A 24,100-nucleotide genomic window follows, 5' to 3' on the forward strand; every position below is an offset into this window, starting at 1 on the left:
AACCATAATGGGTAGATAAATACACCCAGGTCTACTTGGAAATTGTCAGTATACACACGGTTTCCTGCAAATAATTAGTTTTTTAAAAAAAATTCTCACCCATCACTCTACACAGATACTTCACATGACAGTTTTACTAAAGTTAACCTTTTTAAACCACAAACTTGGCCCATGACACCTTATATCGCACATATTAACACCCTAAGTGCATAAAGAAAGAAAGAAAAAATCTTATCTTTTATGAAAGTTAATTTTTTACCACCATTGCAAACATAAAGCTTGAAACAAATTTAGGTAATCTCTAACATGAATGGAAATATAAAGCAGAAAATGCAGAACCTTTACACAACTACTTGGAACATAAAAATAAATGCCTAAATATAAAAAATTAAGACAAGAACAGTAACTTAAAAACAGTCCTGAAGGAAACTATGAATTCACTTTCTGCAATCAGAAAGGAGAAAAACAATGCATGGTCAAACATCTCTGTCTTGCACACTCACTGCTGCAGGTTTTTCTGTAATTGCAGCATTCAGAATCATCCATCATCCAGCTGTTCCTAAGATGTAAAATATCCGTAAGGAAGCGTGCAAAGTAAGTGGCTTAGAATTTGTGAGCTGAGCCCCAAAACCTCCGCTTTTTCAGCCATTTCCAACACTTACACTGAACAATACAACAAACATCCAGCTTTCTCTTCAGCATGTATCATGAAACTTTCTGGATTCTTGCACATTATCCCTTGAGACAAGAAGCACAATCACCTTCAGACTCTCAAAAATCCTTCCAGCTGCATACTTTTCCTGCTGTAATTTGCTGCAGTTTTATAACCAGCTGGTCCTCATCATATACATGATTTGGTTCACCAAACTGCGCTCCCTAATCAATCCCCTGGTCATTGCTTCAGTATCTTCTGGGATTTAAGAAAAAAGACTGGTTTCACTGAGTGATGTGCACTTAGCTTCGTCCTTTCCATTTATTTCGATGATCTCTCATCATATTGAAGGCTGATTCCTGACATGTTCTCCAAAAAGCTGAAGAGTTTATACAAGACAGGCATATCTTATGACTTGTGTTTCAGCTTGACTTCTGCTCATCCCGTCAAACTGTGTCAAAGGGAGGGTTTGTTATTTTGATGTTCCATTCTTTTACTTCTCCTCATGCTGCTGTCATGGTTTAATCCCCAGAAATCAGCAACCCAGCCCCACACAGGCACTCCCTCACAGTGAGGAGGGGGAGAGAATCTAAGTGAGAAAACCCGTGGGCTGAGATAAAGCCAGTTTAACAGGTGAAGTAAAAGCTGTGTGTGAAAGCAAAACCAAACACAGAATTCCTTCCCCACTTCCCATGGGCAGGCAGGTGTCCAGACAACCCCATGAAAACCTGGATCCATCACCCCTCAAAATGACTGGGGAAAAAAAGTGCCATCACTCCAAATACCCCTCTTTTCTGCTTCCCCAGCTTTATGCTGAGCACAACAACGTTTAGTCTGGAATATTCCCTGGGTCATTCGGATCAACTATCCCAACTCTGACCCTTCCAACTCCTGGTGCACCCCCAGCCCCCTCACTGGTGGGGTGAGGAGCAAAAAAGGCCTTGGCTCTATGCAAGCACTACTTAGCACTAACCAAAACATCCCTTTATTAGCAACATCATTTCCAGCACCAAACCAAAGCCCAGCCCCGTTCAGCTACTAGGAAGAAAATTAACTCTATCCCCAGCAAAACCAGCACAGCTGCCTACAATTCCACTAAGCCTAAGACCTGAAAGCGTTGACTGCTAAAGGCATGTAAAACTGAGCACAGGAAAAACCTCAGAACATTCCTGCTGGCTCTTCACCACAGGAGATAATGCATTATAACACAGATTTCCCCCAAATCTCTGCAGGATCTACAAATCTCTCCTTGCAAAACCACCAATAATTCCCCCCCATACACAGCATGTTCTGTGACCACCCTGTTGTATTCAGCAGTTTTCTCAGCCCAAGTGATCTCATCTATGAAAGTTACTCAACGACAGCAGGATTTGTTGGTTTGTTTTGTTTTTTATTTCAGCTTGCTTTCAGATTCTGAACTTCAACCATCTTAATTTCCACAGCACTTTCATGAAAACATGTAAGGAATCTTAGCAACTGGCATGTTAATTTATTATTTAAAATGGCCAAGACCTCCCAATGCAGAAATTGACTGTAATGACATCCTTGCATTGCTAAAGAATTACTTCCCAAACCAACTTTTCAATCTTCAGTACAGTTAAAACAAATTCTTCCATTAGAGTTCTTTGTTTTGGAGGTTAGACTATTTGATTTCCAGACATCCCTTCCAACCCTAATTATTTTGTGATTCTGTGATTCATTGTTTCCAGGCATTTCAGACATTTAAAAGTCTTCATTTCAACAGTCTCCTCGGCTAACCATATTTTATTATTGTCTTTTTATGTAGATGCAGGTATTCAGATACAGAAAAAAATACTTTGATCATCTGCTGTGACTTATATAGCACAGGGACACATGCCCTCAATTAAGTTTTACTTAGGTACATCTTAAAGGAAGTATACCATATTTGAATTAAAATTTTCCTTTGATGAACATCCTACCATAATGTGCAATGAATTACCCTCTTGCTGAAGATGCAATTCTTATTTTTACTGCAAATGTGTCTGGCTCATATTTTAGCCACAGGATCTTGATATCCCATCGCTTTCTGCCTCATCACAGAATTTCTGCTCACAAGACACACACTTAAAGGCTGCAATAAAGTCCCTCCCCTCCTTTCTCTTTGATAATATTTAACATATTGAGCTTAGAATTTCTCCCTCAGGAGCTATTTTCAACCCTTATTCATTCTTACAGTTCTCTGAAGTCTCTTTGACTCTAACATCCTGCTTGAAGTATGAACATCCAAACTTGACAGGAGATTCTTGGAGTGATCTCATTAGTGCCAAACACAAAGACACGCTACATTTCCTGCCCCCTCATATAGACATTGGGTCATACTGGAGCTTTTGCTCAAGTTCTCTCAAATTAAACTGTATTTACATAGAAAACAGTTAACTGAGAAGCTAAAACAAACAATCTCTAAAAGAGAAAACTAAAGAACAGACCCAACAATTTTACCAATTCAACTTCCCAGATAACCACTGCATATATCCCGCTCCTTACAAGTGTTTCAGACACATCCCTCTGATTTCGAAGCAGAAAGCCCGGAACAACTTTGTGACTGCTGAATCCTTTGGCTCTGGATAGAGGTGGAACGCTGTACTTTGTAGTGCATAGAGTAAACCAGTCTGAATTCAAAGTCAAGGCTTACTGTGGTCAACAACCCTTGCCAATGGTGCTGTATCATCAATTTTCGACACAAGTAACAGATCAGTAATAAATAATAGCATGTTACCATTTTTATTCAGTTCCTGTACCTATTCTGTGCTTCAGATACCCACCAAGAGCTACAAACACATTTGTACAAGAAACCAGAAGAAGCAATGTTGGTGAACCTTCATTTGATTACTTCTTGACTGTGTTTTCAGATACACAATCTTGGTATTTTTTCACTGCTAGATGCCAGCTGACCAACAGATCCCACGGCAAGAAGATGGCTGAGAGAAAACAACTGTTCTTCTGCACTCAGCCTGGGCTGTGACAGGTGTACTTGATTATCATTTTTTTGGAGCTATACAGCTACTGGAGGACGAGCAGTGACCTTTGCTGCTTCCCTGCACAGCTGCATTAACCAGGCACACACAGCTGACAGACCCAACAGATGCACACCTGAGGAGGAACAAAGTGCCGTGATGCATGTTGCTAAGTCTTTGAGAACACGATGCATTGTTTCCAAATGATGACAGAATCACAGAACCTCCTAGGTTTGAAAAGGCCTCCAAGAACATCGAGTCCAACCACTAACCCAGCACTAAACTGTGTCCCCAAGTGTCACATTCACACATCTTTTAAATCCCTCCAGGGAGAACACCACTATCCTGAGCAGATTGATCCAGCGCTTGACAGTCTTTTTCTGTGAAGAATTTTTTTCTAATATCCAGTCTAACCCCCCCCACAAGCAGAAGCAGTTTCCTCTTGTCCTTCTGCTTGTTACACAGGAGAAGAGACTGATCCCCACCTGGCTAGAAACACTTTTCTCAGTCAGAACACTGAGTTACTGACTGGAGGCAATTTCCACATCAGTATCCCACAGCTGGAGATAATGTCTATTCCATAGCTGGATTAATTGCAAACCAAAGCATGATCTGCACAAAAAAAGCAAAACAGGATCCCAGTCCTACCAAGTTTTAATTTAGAGCCATCTATCAATGATGTCCTCATATTATATTATATATTGCTAATGAACTCATTTATAAATGTATTTATAATGCATGTGTCTAAACACCAAAGCAAACATCACAGGGGAGGAGAAGGTTGGAAAATAATTAAAAGAACAGAAAATAAAAGGAAAAGAAAAAGAGGAGGGGAGGGAGGAAAAGCAGCATAACTCTGCCCAAGCAGTGTTTAAGCGATTCTACACTGCAGGAATGCTGGCCTGGCCAACAAAATTATGTTCAGAGTAGAAGATCCAGAGCCACTGAAAAAGTCTGAGAAGGATTACATGCGAATCACAAGGAACTTCCGAAATAAATCTGTTTATTAAGGGGAAGACAAAGCACCTTGAAGGTCTATTTATGTCTAGTTTGTATTCATACCCTAAGGTTATTCAAAAAGGGGAAAAAAAATGATGCAGGTATGCACAGTCAGCAATGACAAGCAAAGACTTCAGCTATAAAGATTAACAGAGCAGGAAGTCAGATGATCCAGCATGACTATGGGAGCTGCTACCAAAAAACTCTGCAGCTTGTGACATGCATGTGAACCATGAGCATCTTTCTATTAACTTAGACAATTCTGGCTTTCTTCCCATTTAAACCTTATTTTCTGCTTCAGATAAACAACCTGGACCCAGTTCTTCAACACCAAAGAACCCCGGTTTTCCATTATCACAAACAAAAGCACTGCTTCATTATTGAACAATGCGACCTGTTAGTATCGTTTCAGTCAACATCTTCAGCAATGTAAAATTCACATAATTTTAAGGTTGCAAAAAAAAAAAAAATTCTGCTAAGTTTAGATAGACACTAAAACCAAGAAATTTGGTTTTAAACTGGAAGTTTCAAAAAAAAATGTGTTTCTGTGGGATAATTTACTGGTTTTTTTTAAGAAAATGTTATGTGTGTAGCTCCAGAGCTTTTAATTAAAACGCCAGCTGAAAAAAAAATGATAAAGGTAAGCTACAAAAGATCATTTTTTGGTTTATTTCAGGTGATTAATTTCATAGTCGATTATCATCCAGTTAAGATATCTATTAGTAATGTGACCCATGACCAAAATTCAGAAGACTCTTTAGTATTTTGATGATAGCAGAGATAAATGCTGCATTATGGATGTATTTGGACTCATACAAGAGCTCTTTAGATTAAAATTCTAAAAATACATCAAGTATTGCTTGATATACAGGACCGGCATCGTTACAATTTCAGTCATCTAATGCTTTCCATATGCTAACCACTGAACAAATAAATTTGCCTGTAAATGCAAGAAATATGTACCAAGTAATAAACCAACCAACATGAAACAGGCCGTTCATATTAGAGTTAAAAATCTAAATTCTTTATTTCTTCCCCGAATATTTCTGTCCTGATGACTCAGCAACAATGCTGCAAGTTTCAGCTGAAGTCAGCGAGATGCTGTTCTGCAACTGTCAACTCCACACTCGTTACGGAGTTTTGTTTAATTACAATTTTGAGGTCATCTCAGTTACAGGAGAAGAATACATGCTGAAGTCAAGGAGCTCCGCATGGATGGAGAAACCAAGACACTGAGGATCACTCGGAAGGTCGGCAATGACAATGCTGTCCCAGAACGAAACTTGCTGAACTGCCCGACTGCGTTCCTGGTACCCTGAGCACACCCCAAACCCCGAGGGGAGCGCTCCTGTCGTGTCATGACCGCGCTCATGGCTTGCAGCAAGTTTTCAGCATGTGACACGGCTCACCGTGTTTCGGGCGTTCTGTTTCAACATTTAAAAGCTTTAAAGGCGCTAAAACCTCGTGCAGTTTCTAAACTCGGGCGAGACCACGCTCGCGTTTCTCAGCGAACAGAAGAAAGCGAAGAGCAGAGCACGGAGCAGCTCCACGCTGGCAGTGGGACCCAGGGATGGAGAGAGCTCGCTGGGCTGTGCGGGACCATCCGCACGGCAAATTTACCTGTCCTGCCCCGAACCCAGCCCCGGAGCCCCCGCAAGAGCCTCAGTTCTGAGTTACTTATAGGAAAAAACCACGCACGGAGCTGACTGAGTCGGCCCGCGCTCTGACAGCCGGGCTCCGCCGCGCCCGCGGGGTCGGGGCGAGGAGCTCCGGGGTCCCGCCCGCCCCGAGCCCGCCCGAGCCGGCGTTACCTGCGCGCTGCCCCGGTACCCGCGCTGCCCTGCCGGGTTCCCGGCGGTACCTGCGCTGCCCCGCGGGATGCCCGGCGGTACCTGCGCTGCCCCGGTACCTGCGCTGCCCCAGCGGGTGCCCGGCGCCTCACGGCCCGGCCCGGCCCGCCCCGGGAGTTTTCAGCAGCCGTAAAGCGGAGCGCGCCCGGCCCCGGCCGTGAGGGGCCACCCCGGGGAGCGCCCGCGGGGCCGCGCCGGAGCCGCCGAGCCCCGAGCGCCGCCGGGGCGGGACAGGGAGCGCGGAATGGCTGCGTTGGAAAGAGCATCTTGTTACAGCTCTTGTGCCGTGGTCAGGGACACCTTCCACTAGAGCAGGGTGCGCTAAGCTCTGTCCAGCCCGGCACTGAGCACCGCCAGGGATGGGCGGCCGCCGCTTCTCTGGGCAGCCTGTGCCAGGGTCTCACCGCCCGCACAGGGAAAAGTTCCCTTCATATAGCTAATCTAAGTCTACCTTCTCTCCAGCGAAAGCTATTCTCCATCGTCATATGTTCCATCCCTTGTCAAAAGCCCCGCTCCAGCTCTCAGTTAGCCCCTTTAACTAGAAGGGGCTCTGAGGTTCCCCTGGACTTTTCTCATCTCCAGGCTGAACAGCCCCAACTCTCTCAGCCTTTTGTTTGACAGATAATGGTGATGTTCAAGCCTTGTTTTACATCTTTTGCGGGGGGACAACTTCTGATCTGCAGCTGTTTGTGCCTGTCCGAGTTAACACAATCCGGAGCTGGGAGGGGAGATGTGAGGAGCTGAGCGCCCAGGGCCAGGCGGGTCCCACAGCCCGGCTGTCCGTGCGGATCTCTGCCAGGCTGGGCATCCGAGCACCTGCAACTAAAACCAGAAGGGTCCAGCCACACCAGAGCACGGTTTTGTGGCTGTCCGAACTGCTGCAATTACACTGCTTTCACAAAGCCTTTTAACAGGTAAACTTTGATCTTGAATGCACTGACATTACAATATTGTCTCCTGAGTAAAACAAATTCCTCCGACCCAGATTAATGATTTAGTTTTGCTTCAAAGCATTTTGCTGTTAATTCTATCCCCAAATCTGCAATTTGTCCTGTAATCCCGAATGCTACCACACAAGGTACAGGGCTCAGCCACTCAACAAAGGCAGAAGAAGCATCAGGCTGATAAATTTCACCATCTGAAGTCAGGGTTAGTATTGTTACCCTAAGGGAATTACTGATAGAAATGCTTATTTTAAGAGGGAGAAATATGTCCAGCCCTATATCCCAGAAAGACGTTTATGAAAGAAAAAAAAAAATTAAAATGTTTCGCCTACTGAATAAAAACTACTATTGAAATAAAGGCATCTTAGTCCATCAGCTGCTGCAGAAAAGGCAAAAAGCAAAGTCTTTCAGAAGTCTTCCAGGCATATGGTGTACATATAAGCATACAGAAAAGCAAATTTCAAGCATTTATAAGAGAACTGGCTTCTGCTAATAAAGTATTAATGGGAAAGCCTGTCTGGTTTGCTGTAGTGCTGAAAACAATTTCAGAAAAAAACAGAGCAATGTAGTCACTGAAGAGCAGGTGAACCAATCTACAATCCTCATTAATAAAGTACTTTTTTCAACATTAAGCAGAAGCAAAACAGCTGCAGCTGAAGGTGTATTTTTTCTCGCCCAAAGAAACCTGTCAGGCTTGTAGGTGTTCAAATGCATTTACTCAAACCATGATTCATCAGTTTTTATTCACAATTTTTTCTTCTCCTGCAATAACATGTTATAACTCCGCATAACTACATTCTTCTCTTTTCTACCCCTAGGTATGAGCCATGGCTATAGTCTGGTTTTCTTTAGAGTGGTTTTGTTAGTCACTCCAGACTTGAGGGTTTTGTGCTGTGTAGCTTAAGCCAGTCATTCCCATTCTGTGAGGAAGGCTGAGGCTGAAGTTTAAAGCAGGTTTGCCATCACCACAGTTTTGCATTTCCTTGCTTCAGCTGTGAACTACTTCTGTACAGTCCCAAGCTTGGCAAAAGTGTGAGCTGACCCTGCAGCAGAGAAATCATCTCCAAAGGCAAAGTGCACCAGCCATGACTCCACATGCTTTCACACAGGGCTCCAAACTTGTTAGGAGTTTGTTAGGAAAGCTGTTTGGAGTCTCATGACTCTGCTGCATCTTAGTCAGAAATTCCTGGACAGGTCCCTTTATTACTAAATACAAAATTCCACTAACTTTTTGCTAAAACCAGGCTAGCTTTGCTGCCCAGCCCCTTGTCTTCCTGCTGCTGTTGTGAGAATTCCTCCCTTCCCCCAGCATTTTTGCCAAGGATTGGCCTCAGTGCAGATCACAAGCAGAGAGCATTTGCTTACCACGCTACAGGGCTGCAACCAAAGCGAAAAGCTTGAGACAACTGGCAAGGATTTTTATTATTTATACTGAATCATGACCACACGCTCTAGAAGTATAAAAAGAAAAACAGAAACAACAAACCAGACCCCAACATTCAGGGAAACTGAAATACATTTACACTATGAAGAAAAAAAACCTCCAAGCAATTACATTTTGCAAAAACTTATTGTGACCTGACTAGAAAAGGACATGCAAGATAATGAAATACAAACTTAAAACCGTCCCTTAAACTTTTCTGAATGAGTGCATGAAAATTGTACGTCCATAGTACAGTATTGGTGCACATCTTTCCTTACCAAAAAATATATCAGGTAGTTTGGAAATGGGCATGGAAACGTGGAAAATAAGTTTAAAGAGACTTCCTTGACTTGAGATACCAGATAAGGCAGTTTCTAAGTTTTTGCTTTACAGAAAGTCTATCGTTGAGTAACTTGAGTTGGAAGAGACTCACAAGGATGATCAAGTCCAGCTCCTTGTTAGGCTGAAAGGAATCCATGTGATGGTTTTAATGGCTGTTTATAAGAATAAGTTTACTTTCCTTTTGTAGGTGAAAGTTGGGTAGGTTTGGTTGTTTCTTTTTGTATTTTTACCAGCCTGCAAAGTGATTGAGCTTTAGGCATTCTGTGCAGCAGAAGTGCCACCTCGTGGCTCCCTTAATCCTTGCTTGGTTTAATGCTGCTTTTTTAGGTTATATTCAATTTATTAACAGAAAAATCTAATTTTTGAGAGAATTCAGTCTATGACCCATATAAGATCCTGTCTGGTTGTCATGCTGGGGGACTGACACTATGAAGGGTGATGTCCTCTCCCTTGCTGGAGGACACAGATCACTATTGTTGGCAGGACTATTTATTCCAGTGCAGGAGAAGGAGAGCATTAAAGCTGTCATTTTAAAGGTCTGAAAGGGATCTGCAGTCCTGTCCCTTATCACCCATTCCTGAAGTATTTAATAAAGAAAGGTACTGAGACCAAGAGGACTGGTAGGCATGTCTGGAATGTCAAGTCCTGCTTCTTTACACAGGCTAAAGGCACCACACATTTAAATAACAGAAGCCCCACTTGAGGAAACAAGAAATTAAATACCTCTAAAACCATCTGCTAAATGCAGTTTGAAAGTCTAAAATTCCTTTTTATGGGCAGTCTCTGCCTTTTATACTGAAAAATTAATTGGATATATGTATTTTACAGAACAAACCCACGATTCAGCAAGAAAATTAATGAAATGAAGAGATAGTTGGAGCTGCTGCCAAGAACAGTCATTTCAGACCTAGGAACCTTGGAAAATGACCTTTTAAATAATGAATTTGGAAAAATAACACTACAAAGCAACAAAAATGAGTGTTACCTACCTATAAAGTCTGCTAATAGCAGTAGCTTCCAAAGAATGAAGACATTAAATGGATCATGGAAACTCACTAGAGCTGATGTTCCTGTGTCAGACATCCTAAGTGTTGAGCTGCTTCGATGCACCTCCTACAGTGACTGCAGGTTAGCTCAGAGCCTCTTTCTACCCCTGGTCAATCAAGTACTCTGATCCAGAAGACAGGAGTGCACAGTTGCACAGCTTAAAAAAGTGAGAAGATAACAAAATTTTGCCTAGAAGAGCTACCATGGCTTCCCCAATACTTAGGATAACTAAACAAGGAGAAATTCGACATACTTAGACAAGCTATTAATTCATCATCGCATAAGCACTGAAATACCTCCCTAAAAATGGCTTTTAAGCCCACATGCTTTACACAATTGGAAGAATATCTGATTCATGTGCAAGTACTGTTTAAGTAGTGCATAGTGATGCAAAAGAACTTCTGTAGTTCTGCAGTCCATCTGAAGTTTTTCTATTCCTTGATCCATGCCTTACAAAGAATAACTAGCAAAAGCAGGAAATTCTAATTTTTGTCCAAGCTTAAACTAGAGCATAATTATTTTTCTGTAAAGGAAATTACTCCCTACTTAACCGCAAGTTCTTTTAACTTTGAAATGTATCATATTGAAATGAGATGGAAGTCCTATTTCTTATCAAAGCTTTCCTGCGGTGGATTCTCCCCGCCTTTCCCCTCCCACTCAGTAAAGCTGATGCAAAACACAGTTCCCCAAAGTCCATGCAGCTCCCTTGGTACTGGAAGGGGCTTTAATGTATCCTAGACCCTTTTCAGGTTGAACAACCCCAGCTTTGCCTGACCCCATAAGAGAGATGCTCTCTGATGATGATCAGGCCTCTGATCATCTCTGTGGGACTCGCTCCAGCGGGTCCAAAATCATCCTTTTGTTGGGAGCCCCAGAGCTGGACACAGCACTTGGAGAATCCCAGACCCACTCATTCAAGAGATGTGAGTGAATCTAATCAACATCCCTTATAAACAGGACTCCACAACACCCAAAGTCGTTTCACAAGAGAAACAGTTTCTATGATAAAGATTATAACCAGAGATTATGGAGAAGACATGCTTCTTGCTTTTTTTCATTATTTAAAGAATAACCACTGGTGGATTTTAGGAGGTTTTTGTGAATTGAAACAGAAAATGAGAACAAGTAGAGAAGCTGAGGCTTAATCCTCCAATTTAATTTCCTTTAATCTTGCTTATAGAATATATCCTTTTTTTTACCTACCCTTTTTTTTTTTCCACCAAAGCCTGGCACTTTCAGATCCTCTTACACCTTTTTCCCATGAAATACATGCATTACTATTCTCCAGCCAGCCAGCCCTCTCCAGGTTTCCCCACCTCATGCTCGATGCCCTGTTTAGGCTTCTAATCCAGGATGTCTAACACAGCAAAACTGGAACAGGAGCAAAAGGCAGAGCATTGCAAGTGGCCTCTTGGCAACCTGCAGGGCTCACACTTACAGTAAATACTCTGAGCGCAGGTAGGGTGGTGAACACAACATTAAGACTAAATAAAAAAACAATCTATATTCTCCCCCACAGAGGTCTGAAGCTGGGATAGGCAATTTGTTCCAAATAGGGGAGGAACACCACAGACTACGGTGCCCCAGGCTTTTCTGGGTCTCAGTCGTTTAACTCATCCCGGGGTTTCTCCACATAACCTGACCTCCAGTTGTTTTTGAACAAAAGACGTAACTTCTGAAGTTTGTGGAGAAGATAGAAAGGTGACAACCCCTAATTACTGGTTGATTTCATCTGGAGCTGCATTGTTGTCAGTACTTAGTCAGAAAGGAGACTTAAACGAAACAGCAATTCTTAAACCAGCACAAACATCAGCATTTTTGTTCTTTATTAGCTCAAAGCATTTTATTTAAAAGCAGCAGGCCTAGCAAAATAAGGAACAATCTAAAAAGAACCCCTGTTGACATAGACACATTCGATTTGCTGTGATAAAAGACAAAGACCTGCAAATCTTGCAATGTATCATTTGCTTCCAAGGACAGTAACATATAGCCTATGATTTTAATGATTGTCCTACAACTGATCGTTTTGAGAAACACTGGATAAAGTGCAGTTAAGTCAAATATTATCCTCTTATCCTTCCAGAGCACAGTATTTCATTTAAGCCATTCAGGTAGAGGCATTTCTGAGGGTTAGTAGTAGATTTGAAAGCTTGTTTGTAGTTATTTGAGTTCCAAGACCTCTGCGTAATTTAGACTAGTTCACATTTCAAAAACTTCCCAAACTTTAAAATATCATAAACATTTTAAATGTTCAGCTTAAAATAAAGCTGCTAAGGGTCCAGATCTGACTTTGCATGTATCAGTACTTTTGAATCAAGATAAATTTCTCCCAAGAGAGAATCTTCTTTCACCACTCAAAATAATTATATTGCCACCATTCGCATTAAGAGAAAAAGATGGATGGCCTTTACCCAGAGATGCTCTGGTGTGCCCTTACAGAGTTAATTGGAGGACTGACATCTGAAAGAGCTCTCTGTCTCCCAGGACTCATTTTCTCTTTATTCCTACTATACCAACCTGAAAGACAGAAACATTTAACAGATGCTCCCTAGACATGCATTGTTTTTCCTAATATTTTTACGCTGTGGTATAGCAATCCTGCCCAAAACCTCACCACAAGCAGCATCCTGAACATAAAATATCTATTGCCAGCAGAGGAAGTCATCTGCTTCCCTCTTACCTCAGAGAATTATCAGTGCATACCAGGAAACAGTGTCAGATATGCTCATCAGTCACAAGTAATTACAGATCCCTATCATCATTGTTTTTCCACACAGTCACCTTATCTCTGACAAGACACAAAAAAAAGCTTCCACTGTTGTGGGAAGGATTCATCCCAAGTTTGCTGTAAGAAAAATAAGAAAATAATGTGTAAGAGCCCAAATGTTTTTACTCTTGCTTATAAATAGCAAGAAATTGGATTTTTTTTTAATTTTCATTACATTAAATGTTAACTTCACTAGTTTGTAGGCACCCCTTTACGACTGTTTTTTAAAGAAATATATAACATTGTTTTCTTAATGCAGCTTTTAACTGCTTTCCGTAAGTCTCTAAATAATTAAAACCACATTCCAAAGTAATTCCTCATGAGGGCTTTGCCCAGTGATCCATCAGGAGAGACACTAGAGCTTATGCCCATGCAGTGCTCCACTGTAGAGGACCCTAATTAAATTAACTGTATGAATTGAGTGACCATATGGAACCATCAGTGGTGGGGAGATACTATAACTTGGAAGCAAAATTATCACAAGAGAGTCTAAAACAAGGAAAGAAGATTGAAGTTATAAGAAGAAATCTGCTGAATAGTCCAAGTGTTGGAACAGAAGCTCTGTTGAAAAGGGGAGTGTGTCAAGATGTCAAGAGGTTGTCCACACAAAGAAACATTAACAATTTATTATAATTCTGAAGCACTTAGCAGAAAAACATCACAGAAACAGAAGAATTTAATTTCTTGCCATTTACTACCAACTGCAATGGCCACATGCTGTTCTGTGTTTGTATTTATTGTGTATTTTTGTTTGTGCCACCAGAATATAAGCTTTTCCAGACAGAGCCCAGCTGTTTGTTTGGCACAAACTTCCCTATTATACAATTCTGGGTACACTTAAATAGGGGCTATACATGCTATGTTAATTCTCTCCCTGAAGCAGACTAATTAAATCAAAACCTGATAAAATGGTGTGACGATTTCCACAGAAATCAACAGAATCAAGGACATTTCAGTTTTAACTCTCCAGGGGACCAGCGTGTAAAAAAGTGAAATAGTTTAAAAACTGTAATTCGAGCAAAACCATACTCTAGGAGTAGTGACAGACTCGGGCCTTGGTGCATCTGGTGGGAAGCTGCCACTCAACTCATGCTGCATCCTGTAGTCAGTGCAGTGCTGAGCACAGGCACTGAGACCAGCCTTGTGGCTCACATTCTAAGCTCATGGTAGAGTTATTTCCAGCATAGATCCAGGTGAAGACTGGTATTCATTGGTAAGAATAGGTCATTGCCTATTTCTGTTCCAGGCCACCACAGTTTTTACTGATTCACAGTGCAGCACTACCCACAGCAGGGATAGTCCATCCCACTGCACTGGGGCTGTTTCCTTGCACCTGCTTCAACCTGCAGGAGTTCACCTATTCCTGACTCTGTTGCTATCATGAGGCCTGTGCCTGCCATAATTCCTAGTTAAATGTCTGAAAGGCCTGAAGAACACAAGGGCCTTACCCTCCTTGCTGTTCCCATGGTATTTTCTGCCCTGTCACGTGGCTGTACCCACAGCACAGCAGGTTCTGCTACGTACAGGTCCTCTTTGGGAGAGCATTCATGGAACTTCCATTTAAATCGGGTCCTGTGATTCAACCTAACCTTCTTAAAAATGTTAAAATACATTCTAACACTGGGTTTCACATCCTTTGGACTGACTTAAGGGACTGCACAAGGTACAAGGACAGAAGGCAGCTCACTGCTGACTCAAAGGTAGCTTCAGAGGATGTGTTTTAATCCCCTGTCACACTACAACTCTACAGAAAAAACATTTACATGAGCTGCTATGAAATCCATGCAGTCAAATTTGTTCTCTAATTTGGTGGTTGTAATTCTTCACTGTTTCCCAGACACGTACCCAGACTCTAATAAGGGGAGTCAAATAGTGCAAACACTAAAAGATAATTGAAAACCTAAGAGAGCACCAGATTTTCATCAAAAATTTATCTGCACCTGTCAGTGCTGCCCTTCTGTTGCATATAACAAAAGCAAACTCAAGCCAGTAAAACACCAAATATAGATTAAAGTGGATATATTGGGGGTTTTGTTAGTCTAGGGCTTACACTTTCTTTATGGCTAATCTTGTACCTGATTTACTTGTCCTAATGCAGGCCACTGTAAAAAGAATGTTGTTAAACATTGTCATTTCAAACACACTTCTGCAATTGCAATTTACAGGAAAACACATGGCTGAATCCCTCTTGATCTCTTCACACTACTTCTATCAGTGCATGGGCTTTAGTAAACAAATCCATAGCAAAGACTGGTACAGAGAAATACATGCCAAATTCATAGCAAAATCTGGCCTTTTTTTTTAAATTCTAGGCAGAAGGGGTCCAAGAAAGACCATGTGAGAGGCAGCACTGCTTCAGTACCTAGTATTTTCCAAGAGTTTTAATTGCCATGCCCAAAACTTTTAAAACTAAGCGATTAAATTACTTTTTAAGCAAAACATAACTTACAGACTGCTAAAGTAGCAACTTAAATAGAATGAAATACTTTTTTTTCAGCCTAACACAGGCCTGGAGATGCCATCATGTAGTAAATAGCTTTTCACTGCTCTGTTTCACTCTCATACCAAGCATCAGTGCATGGAGGAAGACAACAATTTGGCACTGAACTGTTGGGGTTTTTTTAAAATGTGATGGTATAGCTGGATACTTTCAAGAGTAAAAATGCTGTCAAAGCAGCATACAATTTAAAGTTCGTAAGTGAAAGAAATGGATGGCTCATCAACAAAAATGCCATTTCTAAGAATAAAGATTTTTTCTTCTTAAACACTACTAAAACAAGGGGAAAATTCAGTGTCTTACAGAACTAGTAGGGGAAAGCAGCAAGGACAGCAAATGTCAAGTTAAAGTCGATGTATTTGCTGGGGTGTCATTTAAACAGTGCCTGAAGGATAATCCCAGCAAGATGGGTATTTCAACTTGGTTTAGCAGCATCCCTAGCTGGGGTAAGAAAGTCTAATCACTTTATTAGAACAGCAGTGTCATTAGAGGAGAATTTGGGGAAAAGTAGCTATAGTTTGTGTTGGTTTTTTTACTTTTTAACTTTCTCTATAAAGATTTAGCAGGATAACTCCAGCAAGCAGCTTGAAGCTAAGGATGTTTATGATTTCAGCAATTAGTATGCCAAAAGGCTGACTGTGCAACAGACTAAGAAATGTACTGTTCTTGCCCATAAAAATACACTATTTATGCCCATACTATATTTATGGGTTTTACCTCTTATGTTTTAAGGATGGCAGAGTACAGCCCATTTTCTTTTGCACATTAAATGTTTCAGAACAATACACTCTTTACCCTCAGACATCTTCATTCCATTCCAAATAATACCTGGAAGTCAGATGGCACATTAAGATTCATGCAGTTTGACCTTCCTTGCAGAGCTCCAGTGACTCTGGCTAGAAAAGTTTGGGACACAAATTATAATTTTCATCACAACTTAGTTGCTTGTTAGGGTAGCATGAGTGCCCTGTCAGAGGATTAGTGTTGCAAACAGGTAGTTTTACTCATTAACTCACACAGTTTATACTGGCTCCAGCATCTTCTCCCATCTAACTAACAGAACACACAGCATCACCAGCTTCCTTTGTAGTGCCACATTTGATTTTCTTCTACACTGTGAGGAAAAATGACTCCATAAAATGAATAATAAATAAAATGAATCCAGCACTCCTCTCTGGCATTACACTGATAAGTGGAGACTCTCCCTCAATTAAAAGCTGCTGAGTGATCAGAGGACCCTGAACCTGGAATTGGAATGTCAAAAATCTGCCTTCATTTTCAGTTGCAAGCCACATGCCAGTTTTCATGCTGAAGGCTCCATGTCATCATCTTGGAGCACACTGTGCTCAGAGCCTCACCCAGCCAAGGAACAAAATCCTTAGAATATAAAGCTTAATGAAAGTACTGCATAACATGTATAGACTGGGAAAAAGCAGAGGGTTTTCTGGCCTTTGCCTCTTCCTGGACAGTCTTGTTCCATGTGTTCTTGGGGATTTCTTGACATCTTCTGCAAAAGTCAGGACTGTTTGAAGAATATACCCACAAAAGTGTTTTCTACAGCATGCAGAGAAAACAATTCAGCACCAGAGTGTTTGATATCTGTGGTTAAGGAAACTTTCCTGTCCCACCATCCAGAAGTTACTCTCACCACCTGAGCTGGAACTGAGGCCCATTCTTACCTAAACCCCTCCACTCACAATCAGACCAAGTTTCCTCATCAGCTCAACTCTAGGCTTCCCATAGCAGAGTCACAGACTTCCAGATCCTTAAAACACTTTAATCATGGTACAGTAACTAAACAACAGGTCGAGCTGGTGCCTCCAAGGAGGGATGTGAAACCAAGGAACCTCTGAGCTTTTATCCCCTTACAGTCTCTGGGTGGGAAAGTCCAGGGATCCTCAGCTCCTGCACTGTCCCTGTCCCTCACCTGGCTGAACCACAGGTCCCCATGCCCTCAGCCTGTTGCCTTGGGGCCCTGCCCCTCAGCTCAACCTGCAGCTTGTACCCCAAGCTATCTGCACTAAATGTATTCCCCAACATCCACAGTGCCCAGTTTTGAACTGCTAGTACAACACTCTTTAGCAGCCAGGAGTGTGGTGCTTTAGGTGAAAGTGGCATGTGGCCAGAGCCACTCTAAAGACTGTCTGGCTGTTCAAAACTAGATATTCTGCACAGAAAACATCAGCATTGTTCCCAATGGTCTATTCACTTAAAGTAGTCACACCAGTAGATCACCATTAACAGCTATCATTTCCTTTTGGCCCACTCCTCTTTTTATTCATAGACTTGAAATAGAAATGGTCTCGGACAAACATTTGCATTTTGAAGCACTTCCTACTCTGAAGTCATCTCCAGCATCAAAATGAACAACTGCAGCGTGAATTAAAGCGTGTAAGAGATGACTTTTGCCAAGTACCACCATCTGGATGTTTAAATCCGCAAAATCTCTGCTATAGGGGCAAGTGCAGCACTTATATTTCTAGAAGTGGGAAATCACCCACTTCTCAGATGTATCTACTTCTTGATGCAGACAAGGTGCACATTACACCAAGATCCCAACTGAGGTAAACCCATACCCAGGAGCCTGTTCACCGGGTCTCACTGCCTACCTGAGATGAGACTGACTGCTTAAAGCTTGAGTACATCCTGTTTGCAGTGTGTGCACACACTTCTGAAAAGGAAAGAAACAATTCTCCATTTGTGCCTCCTCACACACCTCTACCTGAAGCTAAAGGGTTAGAGGCAAACAGGTACAGTAAGCAGCTGTTTTATAATTGCAGCATAACACAGGATGTATATGTGTGGAGGGAGGAAAAGGAAAAGTCCAAGCCAGAGGCAACTGCCCTTTTTCCATTAACACTTTCCCTTATACTCGCAACTTTCCTTACAAGCTTTGAATTCGCCCTCTAAACACCATCACTCACTGCTAATACCAGAATAGCACATGACAGAATCTAGATAAGGAAAAAAGGTGGATTATTTGCCCTAGTTCCAACCTTCATTGCCAAGTTATCTGACTCACCTTTCTAACGACAACAGTATTTTGGAAATTCTCAAATGTAATCTGTGTAATCTGGGTCTGTTATTTAAGGAGTAAGGAAGTCATCCTGTTGCACAGTTTCTACTATATTCTTACTCTATATTTAATGTTAAGAGCACCATTTTTGCTGGAAACTAAGGAGAAGAAATCCCCCAGGCTCCTGGGCTATAATTCACTTTGCCCTCTCTGATATCTACATAGGTCAAAAGGAAATTTATACAGGTGCATCAGATTTTGACATAAAACCCCAACTAGATTATGATCCAAAACTACTCTCTGCCATAGCAGCCCAGAGCTTTAGCCAACCAGATTTTGAAAAACCTCCACAGTTGGAGGCAACACAAATTCTCTGGGCAAAATCTGCCTGACTAGCTGTGGTAGTCCACACTAGCATAACGATGAGAAAGTTCTTTGCTTAAATTCAACGTAAACCTCTGTGACTTCAGTTTATGTCCTTTGCCTCTCAGCTTCCTGCCATACAGAGCTGTCAGAGCCTGGCTCTGTCTTCTTGGTAACTTGCTCACAGGCACAGAGAAGCTGCTGACAGGTCCCCCATAGAGCTACAGCTTACCTCTACTCAGTCAGCATGGAATACCATGGAACTATGGTTTATTTTATGAGATGCAGCTCTACATGTCCAAATTATGACTTCCAAGAGAAACTGCAGCAGTTTTATCCAGAAACTGAAGAGCTCACATTTTTGCCAGCAGCGAAATTAAAAAAAAAAAAAATAAAAATATCTGGTTGAAAAATGATCTTGCTTGCCAAAACACATATTAAAGAAAAAAAAGCTAAAAAACACAGTGCTAAAAGTAGAACACCCACCTCCTGGTTATCCCAGTATCTCAGGCATAAGACTGCTCTGCAAGAACAACCACATTCACAAATAGAACAGTAAATCCCTAGCAGCATTTATCTAAATACAGAAAAGCATACTCCATACAGAAGTTTAGCAACAAAAACAGAGAAGGTCTGATTTAGTAAATCCAGTTTGCCTTATTATTTAGCAAACACCTTCTACTAAAATCCTACAGTTTGTTGACGGCAATCTGAAATGTGTTGAAGTAGGATACACATACAGAATGTCTTATTTACTAGAGCGGAATTATTTTTAGAAAAGCTGAATGTAGAACAAGCTACATCTTGCTCTTACAGCTGAGCATCCTGTTTACATGCTGATGTCCGTGTTTACTTTTTTGGTTACAGGAAGCAATGCCAAAAGTCTTGAAATAATTTTGCCTCCTGCTGCCTATCAAGTTATTCCACTCCTGTAAGAAACAATGGCTGGGGGTCAGGTTAACTCATGCAGAGAAGTGCAGAGTGCAGAGTTTCACCACTCTAAGACAATGCCATTTTAACAGCTTTGCTACAAGGATTTGCTTTGCCAGGCTTCTTTGCCCAATCTGTCTCTCTGAAAGATGTACAACTTCCTTCTGGCACTTTTGCTGAGAATATTCTTTAAATTATTTTTCCTTCTCTCCAAATCTTGTTCTCTCTCTTACAGCACTAACATTTTCACATGATTTGCCCTCTATCTTCAAGCTGCAGTCTTAACACATCACTCAGATTCAACAGCAATTTCTACATTCTATTCTGGCATTCTCATTTTATTTTATTAATTTATATCTTGAAAAATAGAATGACTGGCCTTATAGAGGGTTAAGAGGAGGAAGCCAGGACAGTTCTCCATATGAATCTCTGTGCAAGTGCCAGCTGGATTTCACAGCCCCACACTCGGCAAAGCACAGAACAAGAATGCTGTTAGTATTCTTGGAGTGCTCTGAAGAGGAACAGGAAAAGGCAAGAAAATAATCTTACTCTGTACCAGAAAGAAGTGCTGGAAAGTCAAAGAGGAGAATTCAAACTCCATCCTCCCCACAGCACATAATCACCATCACTCACAGTCACTCTCATGCATCACAGTGACACTAAAGGTAATAAGCTGTACGTGAAAGAAGGGAAATACTGAAGAGGTGTTGTTGCAGGACATCCCCCTTTCCTCCTGCTCTCCATGCCTTCCAAAGCTGAGCATTACTCCCAGGATACTGAAAATACTGCTTGCTGAACCTCTGCCCAGGAGGGGACCCAGCATGCACCCATTCCTGCCTCTTGGGATGTATTTCTTAATGACTTGTAGTAATACACTCTTTCAAATAACCAGAGGTAACTTAGTCTCCAAGTTTATCATTTAATGTCTAATTTAGCCTACCTCAAAATCACTGCTAAGGAGCATGAGGTAGCCCCAACCACAGACACAGCCTTAAAGCCCAGGCAATGCTGGGATGATATGGAAGTGTTGATGGCTCCCTAATACCTTAGACAGGCCATGCTCAAAGCTCAGGGCCTCTGGGTTACTCCTGTGCATACAGACAGGTTAATTCAAACACCACTGAGTTTTATTAATTCTCTATCAAGAGCAATTAATATTGAAACAGGTCTAGAACAAAACCAAACAGTAAAAACCCCATTCTCCCATTGTGAAGAGCAGCTGTGTGGGGGAAGGAGCACTGGAGACAGTCCTGACCCTATTTCCTCTACCTGCCTCATTCTGCAAGTAGACACATATTTGCCCCTGCCATTCTTAGCCAATACATCCCAAATATATAATGCAAGAGGCACTGCTAAGTGGAACAGTAATGCACGCAAGGAAAATCCTCCAAATCCCAAGGTTACATAGAGAAGGAAAAAGCACCCATTTCTTCACCTCAGGGGCAAAACTGTACTTCACATGTATGATGGACTGAATAACGCTTCATCACAAGAGCCAATTTTCTTCCAACTCCCCTGCAGCACCCAAAACATAGATCTTAGTTTTGTACCTGATTTGCTAAATGGCTTTCCCTTCTATTATACCTTTAAAAATAAAAAGAGATGATAAATACATAATTTCATTATTTACTGCACCCAATAGAAAGTAGATATTAGAGGACTGTTCTCACTTAAGAAATACATATTGAAATAATAATAACAAAAAAAAAACAAACAAACATATCACTCCCCCTCTTCTACAAGGAGAGGGTGGATATTCCTTACGGGAAAAAAAAAGCCAGAAGAAAAAGTTAAGTAGTTATTAATATGGAAATAGTCTAAAAAAAAAACCCCTATGACTTATAGCAACAAAAAGCCCTAGGACAGTTCCAGCTCACATAGATTAAATTTTAGTGCTATGTATAGTAAAAAACATGAGTGGTAACAAAAAGTTAGAACAAAACCCACATATAATACAGGCATTGAATCAATAAATTAATTAGGATCATAAGCATTCCAAGAAAATCAGCAGCTTAGCATTTTTCTACCACAGAGGACTTTGTCAGAAAGATGTAGGACTTTTAAAAAACCCTAAACTATTTCTCCCAGTTCTGAATTCTCAACATTGCACTTTTCACATTGCTTTGCTGCCTAAAAGGCATGGGGTGTGAATACAGCTCCTTGGCTGTACTCCCTCAAACTCCCCAGCTTATCCCCACGTTAAAACACATCCATTCAGGAGTATCTGTAAAACAGCCACATCAATTCCCTTCCCTTTAAGATACTCAAACACCCACCTCCATTCTGGGAAAGGCTCTTCTCCGCAGACTGAAGATATCCTGGATGCCCCGATCTCAGCCTTCCTTCCAAACCCGCTTTACAGCTGTAAATCAGTGCCCCAGAACTGCATCCCTTACCTCTTCCCTTCTCACCCCACAGCTCTGCTTTTATCCCTCTTTCTTGAAGCTTCTTTCCAGCAGAGATTTGTGGGAATGCAGCCTCAGCTGCAAACACATGATACCCTTTGACAACTATATGTAGTTCATTAACTAATGCAAAACTGCTCGCTGCTGTTACCTGCATCACCAGGGCTCAGCCTGCATTTGGGATTCCAAAAGAGAAACACCTGGCTGGAAAGGACCCCAGCACTGGGACTCACCCAGGACTTGAACACACAAAGATTGACTAAAGCATTAGCTGATGCTTGTTTGATGCTCATCTTTAGCCTCCTGATGGGCCTCAAGTCTGAAAAACAAACCCCAAAATAGAACTTAGGCAACTGTTTTATTAGTTCTTGTCACCATGTACATCACTCCCTGTCATCAAGCATGCAGGATTGCCTCTTTTGGAGAAAAGGGCTGTGTTTGATGGTGCAATTACAGCTGTGCAATCACACCCAGTCCTCTCCAAAGTTCCTGATGCCACTTTCACATTGCCTATGAAATGCATGTTAGAGTTTGTGTTATAAAGTCCAAGAACCTTAGGTGCATCTGAACAAGGCTATGGAGAAATTAAATTGCCCCACTGGTAAAGGGTAATGGTCCCCCAGTAATTTCAATATGTCACAAAATATATGATGGCTTCTATTATAATGCAGCAAGAATAAATCAGCCTTTCATTATCAAGAAGAGACAGTATTACTTGTTCTGGAGCTCTCTGCCTTTCAGAGAGGAGTGTGCTCTGAAATATTGTCACTTTTGTTGCTTCCAATATGTCAGCATGGAAAGGAGATCACAGAATCAGGCCAAGACAAACTTTTACTGCTCTTTTACAAATTTTACTGCCCTTTTTTCTGCCCTGATTACAATTGCTTTTGGGTTGCTATCAGTAAATTTTAGTATCTCATACCAGCCACATGAAGTTTTTTTTACTGGACTCAATGTCCTTACAAGGTTCAGACTTAGATGAGATCATATTTCATTTTCAGCTATGTCCAACTGCAATGTGCTTTAATTGAAAATTAGCTGTTATTTAGCTATATCTTGTGTCACACTCTGTGTTTCACAGCCCAGAAGAAGTTTTCAGGAAATCACTGCATCCCTAACCACCTTCATAGACCCAAATCATAAGGTTTTATTCACTCGTGTGCTCAGTGTGATGGGAAGGAAGATATAAACCAGGTGTGGCTGTGCAGAGCTGTGGTACAGCACCACTGGAAGCAGCCCAGTGTCCCTGTGTCCTCCTGTGTCCCTGTGTCCTCCTGTGTCCCTGTGTCCTCCTGTGTCCCAGGCTCCAAGCCCCACCCAGGCAGCCCTGGGGGTACCCTGGGTGTGCTCCTGCCTTCTGCAGGTTCTAAGTGAACCTCCCCCATGGAGAAGCAGTGATTTACTTTTTCACTTAGTGCTGCCTACAAAAGCCTCTCAATTTTTAGTCCATTAACAAATCTTTCCTGGGATCTATTAACATGTCACCATGGAATGCCTTTCCCTTCAAAGTTTAATACCTCTTAACTCTCTCTTAATCACATTGCTCTACTCCACTTCATAGCCTGCGGCTTCAGGGAACCTTTGCCTTTTATTAGTACCCATATACAATCATGTTGTCATTCCAAAATCCAGCACTGCTTTGGGTTTCATAAATTCTTATCACTTTGATTTACTTGGTGTGTCCTCAGCTCCCTGAGAAGGGAGATGTGCAGGCAGGGCAAGGAATGAAATGTTACAGTGCAGAGCTGTGCCAGTGCATTCTTTTGCAGGGAGGAGCTGTGCCTGACAGGGGACACAGCCCCTTCTTCCCTGCAGTGGTGGCAGGCAATGTTAACACTAATGTTGGTTTGGTCAAATCCTTGGTACAGCTCCTGGAGGAAAAGACATGGA

The 24,100-nt window shown here is 41.7% G+C and overlaps 1 protein-coding gene across 6 annotated transcripts in view; it reads right to left on the reverse strand.

Moving 5' to 3' along the window:
* Nucleotides 1-22,208, reverse strand: part of NAALADL2 (N-acetylated alpha-linked acidic dipeptidase like 2) — a 427,779-nt gene extending 405,571 nt beyond the window's left edge. For 3 of the 6 annotated variants that reach the window (XM_088061039.1, XM_088061034.1, XM_088061036.1), the window contains exon 1: nucleotides 22,082-22,199. The gene's annotated coding sequence lies outside the window, so the exon portion shown is untranslated. Of the gene's footprint in view, nucleotides 1-6,437; nucleotides 6,560-22,081 lie in introns of those variants that run through there. The other 3 variants (XM_088061038.1, XM_088061041.1, XM_088061035.1) reach the window with 3 other exon arrangements.
* Between the last annotated feature and the right edge of the window lie 1,892 nt (nucleotides 22,209-24,100).

The sequence above is a fragment of the Pseudopodoces humilis genome, chromosome 11 (assembly GCF_049639895.1).
Source record: "Pseudopodoces humilis isolate 2021_Gansu_Grassland_sample_001 chromosome 11, ASM4963989v1, whole genome shotgun sequence".
NCBI lineage: Eukaryota > Metazoa > Chordata > Aves > Passeriformes > Paridae > Pseudopodoces > Pseudopodoces humilis.